The sequence below is a fragment of the Micrasema longulum genome, unplaced genomic scaffold (assembly GCF_059751315.1).
Source record: "Micrasema longulum isolate JH-2025_06_02 unplaced genomic scaffold, ASM5975131v1 h1tg001716l, whole genome shotgun sequence".
NCBI classification, from domain to species: domain Eukaryota; kingdom Metazoa; phylum Arthropoda; class Insecta; order Trichoptera; family Brachycentridae; genus Micrasema; species Micrasema longulum.
This window is the reverse complement of record NW_028278894.1, coordinates 159,694-166,014: the sequence shown is the minus strand read 5'-3', so window position 1 is coordinate 166,014 and position 6,321 is coordinate 159,694. Positions and strand designations below refer to the sequence as shown.

General features: G+C 32.4%; 1 protein-coding gene across 1 annotated transcript in view; it reads left to right on the top strand.

Moving 5' to 3' along the window:
• The first annotated feature begins 2,324 nt into the window (after nt 1-2,324).
• Nucleotides 2,325-6,321, top strand: part of LOC148274232 (high affinity copper uptake protein 1-like) — a 41,638-nt gene continuing 37,641 nt past the window's right edge. The window contains exon 1 of the mRNA XM_088237406.1: nt 2,325-2,516. The gene's annotated coding sequence lies outside the window, so the exon portion shown is untranslated. The remainder of the gene's footprint in view (nt 2,517-6,321) is intronic.

The window sequence follows — 6,321 nt, the reverse complement described above, 5'->3', positions numbered from 1 at the left end:
ATAATCGCTACGATTTTTTAAAGTTATGCAATTTTGAAATTATTCCTCCTGTGACGTTACGAGCTGTCTTCGGTAGGTTGTGCTGCCATTTGAAAGTAGAACCGCGTAACTGTAAAATTACACCTAACGTAGAAAAAAATGGCTACCCGGAAACCAAACATATATCACAACAAATAATATCGCTATAATTCATAGGTTTGTGTGAATTTAAACTTGTGACTTTCCAAAGTAGTTAATTTTTATTAAAACCATTTTTATTATTTTTCCGTGTATTTTGGAGAAACTTGGGCGCACCATTAAGTGCTTCAGTTTTTGCCGCGTGGAAGAAAACATTTTGTGTATCCAATTTCCCGTAGTACTGAACTTTCTCATTCAACGTTATTACTACCCTTATCACGGGTTACCCCAGTAAGTACACATTAACAAAACATTTTTGGAACTTAATCTAACTTAATTTTTTTTTGGAAACACAATATTGACATCTTTACTTATTCTAACATTATTGATCACTATTATACACCTATTGCCCTAATTTACTTATTAATTCACTATTTATAATATATCTAACCTAGTATTTTTAAAATATAAACTCCTTATAGTTAATTAAAAATATATTAATTTACACTTTTCTCATCTTTTAAATTTTCTGGCATTTCTTTAAACAGATTTATTCCTTTGTACATAAGGCAGTTCTGGGACATTGTTTTTGATTTCTTTTCCAGTCTTATATTTGCAGATTCTCTAGTTGCATAATTATGAAAGAGCTCATTATTTTTATTATTTGTTTTGGAAATATCTCGGAACTATTCCATTAATTATTATGTTAATTTCATTAACAACATTGAATTTGATTTTTTTATCAAATGTTGTAATATCTAGAAGTCGAATCATTTTCTTAATTTACGGACGTCTACCACATTTTAATATTTTTCTCATCGCTTTGTTTTGCATTATTTGGAATCTCATCAGATCTCCCGCATTACGTAAAAATATATTTATTACTTCTACATTGAATTATTGTTTTTATTTTTAAATAGTATGTATGTATGCTTGTGTTGTATCCTTACTAAACACAGAGCTTTTAGTCTCACAGGGTTTAGTATACGTAATATATTATTATGGGGTTCGAATTATCAGTAGGGTTGCAGTGAGTCATATCTTGCTGGAGGGTGTTATTCTATAAAATGCTGCAAACGCCCAATTGCATTCTACCGGCAACACTACCGACTAGTCCAATTCGTTAGCGTCCACGTCGCGAACCCTGGGCAATAGGATCACACTCATAACGGTGTGATCATAGCAGATAACGGTGTGATCACAGCAGATAACGAGAGGAAGAAAGGCGAGTTTCTGACGCCTCCAAACCAGAACCAACCAGCTAAAGGTAATCCTGACAGAAAAATCGACCAGAGAGGGCAAAGGGAAACCACTCTGGTAATATTTTCCCAGGAATCACTATGGCGAGTACATTCAGCAAGCAGTTATCCTGGCTGCGGAATATAAGACTAGGACATGATCGAGATGCTTTCGTTTTAGCGATCGCTAACGTCAGAGGGACCTGAAAAGGCACAGCAAGAAGAATATAATATAATATTATGTACTTTTGTAATAAATAAATAAGTAAAGATGTAAGACTCAAAGGCGTCGTGAAAGCAATAGAGCCATTGAGTGGGTATTCAACACTTGAGGATGTAAGTATCACTAGTCCTGAGTTTGATTTCTGGCAGGGTGGACGTGATTTATTTACTTATTATTTAATTTTTCACTTAAATAAAGTTTATTACACATTATTTGAGACATAAGTCTCAACTCCATGGGACTAAAAGTCCTGTGTTGAGTTGGGACGAGCAATTAGTTGACACCAACACACGAGTATATCATCACCAATAATATAGGATCAGAAACACAATAATAATAATAACAATAAAAAAAATTGGATATATTGAGCATCAATATGGTAAACAGTAAACTCAAACATTTGGAAAATCATCAAGGAGTTTCCCACTCAAATCCTTCTCAATAAGAAAGATGCAGTCCTTAACTCCTCTCTGGATAATAGTTTTTGTCCTGATATTGAATTAGTATTGGTATTATCGTCCGTAGTGGTTAGAATTTTGACATTTTTGGGTGCCGGGAATGATGATGATGATTTTTCAACCAGAACATGAGGTCTCCTATGCGACTAACGTTTTTTCAACTTTCAGTTGAGGTTTTTCTTTTAAATCGCCACCACTGTATATAGCATACGAGTATAGTAGTTCTATAATTGGTCAGATAACCACAAGTGAAAATTGCTTTAAATTAGTAGCGTTGCGGTGATCAGAGACACTCGTCGAACACATCTCGTGGTGTGAACAACATTCCCAGAAAGAATATTATATTTACTAACCGTCGAATTTTCCGAACTTTATAATAACAGTTTCCGCTCAGAAATAATAAGTAATTAGCAATCAGTTATAATTAATTTGTTTTTGTGATTTTGTGTTGTGGATTTTCCGCAGATTATTTTGATACAGGTAAGAGATTTTCCACTAATTATAAATGTTTATACCTCGAAATAATTTAACCTAGTTAAGTAATACATTACGGTGGTGTAAACATCGATTTTTAACATTATTTTAAGTATCTACATATGTCAAAATCTTGAAAAAAACAGATAAAAGAATTGTAGATATACCGTCATCATCGTTCCTTCTGCGCACCTAATGGTGTATAGGGTATTGTATTGGTACACCAATCACACCTTATCTTTATGAGTTTTGTTACCAGGGACTATAAAATATTGCAATATAAAACCACAATTTTAATAAATAACAAACAAAAATACGTGTTTTTTTAAAACTATTTTAAAGTAACTATTTTTCGATCAATCTTTGTTTTAAAACAAATCTGTTTTTATTTGAGTGTAAAGATAAATTTAAAACGTATTTATTAATTTCAAATACTATTAACATATAAAAATATGATGGTATAGGCTCTCACATAGGCATAAAAATATGCTTGAAAAATATTTGTTTTAATCAAACTAATTAATAAATAAAATGTATATTATAAGGATAAATACAAGGTTGTATGTTTACATATAAAATTTACTGTTTCATATCCTATATTCATAAAAAAATATACAACAATAGTGGCTGATGAAACAGATGTTTAAAAAATAATGAATTATTAAAATATGTTAAAGAGAATGATGAGAAATTCTAATTTGAAAAACATACATACATAATACATATGTTTTTAATGTACCTTGTTTATGTCCTCGCACTGAAATTACTCCCTCTGCTGTGATGAAATTTATTGATTGAAGGTTTTATTTCAATACTTATGGTGCTTTGTTAGGATATGTTAGGAAACAGTTTGTAGGGGTAAATAATTCCATCTCAAACAGCATTAATGTATCTTCGGGTGTACCACAGGGTGCTCACCTTGCTCTTTTGCTATTCAATCTGTTCATCAATGATATAAAAAATGCTTTTTTTACTTCATCAATTTGGCTGTTTGCTGATGACACTAAAATTCTCAAACAGATTGACAGCCCTTCCGATTGTTCACTATTACAATCTGACTTTTTGTCTTTTAGCATCTGGTGCTCATCTAATAATCTACATCTCAACTTAACTAAGTGCAAGGTTATGAGATGTTTTCGTCTGGAAAATCCAATCATATACGACTACTCACTGAACGATGAAATATTATCATCTGTGTCTAGTATACGAGATTTAGGTATTATACTTGACACTAAACTTTCTTTTACAATTCATACTGGAGGTTGAGCTTATCCAGAGACCTATATACGTATAATGAGTTAGAGACTACCTTGAATATATCTTCTCTTCAAGACCGTCTAAATAAATCCGAACTTATAGTCCTATTTAAAATTCTAAACTCACTTTTTGATGCGCCTGAACTACTGTGCTCAATAGAATTAAATATCCCAACTAGAAACCTCAGACAAAACTTACTCTTTCATACCGATGTCCATAGAACTAAATATGGTTTTCATTACCCTATGCCCAGAATTCTTAGGTCTGCCAACAAACATACCAATCTTGATTTCTTTGATAACAAGTTGTCTTCTTTCAAACGATCACTGAATCAAATTCAATTATAAACACCTCTCTCCCGCTTCCACTCCCACAAAGTCTACTATAAACCATTGAGTCTTTCTAATTTTTTTATAATAATTTTCTATGTATAAATGTGTCCATAAAAATACCCATTGGGCGTATATATAAATAAATAAATAATGTTAATTAATAATTTGAAAATAAATTTAACGTGATTTTTTTCGCTCTTTTCTACGTGATTATTCGAATTCTAATGTTATAGGGAAATAAGCATTTACGTATGTTTACCTTCCCAGTAATAAAACCCTAGACCTCAAGTATGGAAGGCGAATGTGCCAAACACTACACCACGAGGCGGATTAATCTCCACTCGATTTCTCTTCCCAGGATTTTTACCTGAGAGTAGCCATCAGCCAATTCCACTAGATAGAGGAATATCCATCTCCTCCTCCCAAAAACTCTGCGACCTAGAGTATGCCGATGCTGCGGTTATAATTGACGATTTAGTCTGGGGTCTTCAGGCCACTGTAGATAGCCTAAATAGGTACTCCGCATGCATGGGTTTAAAATTAATATTGCAAAAACCCATGTATTGTGTAACACTTCATGTCTTGATGCCCAAAAACCCCTGACTCTGTCAAACCAAGTCATCGAAAGGGTCGAGAGTTTCAAATACCTGGGTGTATGTGTTAAGGAAAATGGCAGCTTTCAAAAAGAACTGGGAGTACAGCTAGGAATAGGAGATCGGATATTTACTCAATGTGATATGACATGGCGATACTTGCTTCCTGCGCTGGTCATTCTCTTTCCTTTGGGGACGACTGTTTAGCTCGGATTTGTATGGAGTGTCATCTCTATATATTTTAACTCAATGTCTATCACACGTTTGCACTAAATTATTGCCACAAAAACATGACGAATTTATGTTTTAATGTGTAAATAATTGTAAATTTTACGGCAACGTATTTTATGCACATTAAATAAATTATTATCGCTTTGGCATTGACTAATGCGCTGACACTTGATTTTTAAATTGTTTATATAAATATGATGACTTGAACACATGTAATTTCAAATCAACACTTTAATAATTAAAAATATTTCCTATGCAATACAATTCACTTTCTAATGAACTAAAAAATATACAAAACATATACGTACTTAAAAAATACCCAAATAAATCAGTTCCTACAGTCCGTGTGACGAGTGATATGTGATGTTATTTTATCGACTTTTTATTTTAACTATTGTGTTATTATACATAATATCCCCTCATACTAGCACTTCTGCTGATGGGAATATTAAGTACAAATAAAAAATGCAATGTTATAGCAATATTTTTAATGTAAAAATAAAAGTAAATAATATTAACATATTAGAGAGATATGGAGGACATTTTAGATATATGAAAATGGAAGTACAGACATTTATAGGATGACCCGTCGCGTCGTTTCTTGTGTTTTTTTTTTTTTAAATAATGAAACATTAACATTCTTATACTTCACCCAAATGATTCAATTTTGGTGGCCATTTTTCATGAGTTGTAAATAATTCACTATTCAAAAATGGAAATCAAGTAGAGGTAGAGTGGGGTTCGAAACTCGGACTTCTGATCCGTGAGTCCGCAACACTACGGGACCATAACCCGTTTCAGTGGTCACATTACACACTGGAACAATTACCATTCTGCCAGTGTTCCACATTCCTTCAATTCCTCTATCTGTTGAATTTCCTGAAGTTAAAGAACTGAAATCTCAAAATATAAAAATCCAAATACCGGTAGATTCTAAACAAAAACACAATTCGTCTAATGATAAGGTAGTATTAATATGTTATCTGTTGTCAAAACCACATGACGAGTTGTTAATTTGTTTTGGAGCAAGGAGCTTCTCATACCACAGATAAGATTAATTTAAAATAAAATTGAGTTGTAGCTATTTTGGAATAGAGAAATATGGACTCCCAGATCACAAAGTTAACAATCGCAAAGTTCAATTGTCTATAAAGTAAAATCGAAGTTTTTGTACGAAAATATAGACATTTGTACGAAGTTTTGAAGTTATCTTCAATTGAATGTAGCTATGCAGAAAGCACAAAATTTGAAAAAATGTGATATTGGTGTTATCGGGTGTAGTAAGGTCAATCCTATGTTCAGCTAAAAACCGCCTGGTAATTTTCATACAAAAAACGGAAATAATCACCTTTTGAAAATAGCGTTCATAACAAAAACGGCATTTTTCAATTTACTGAA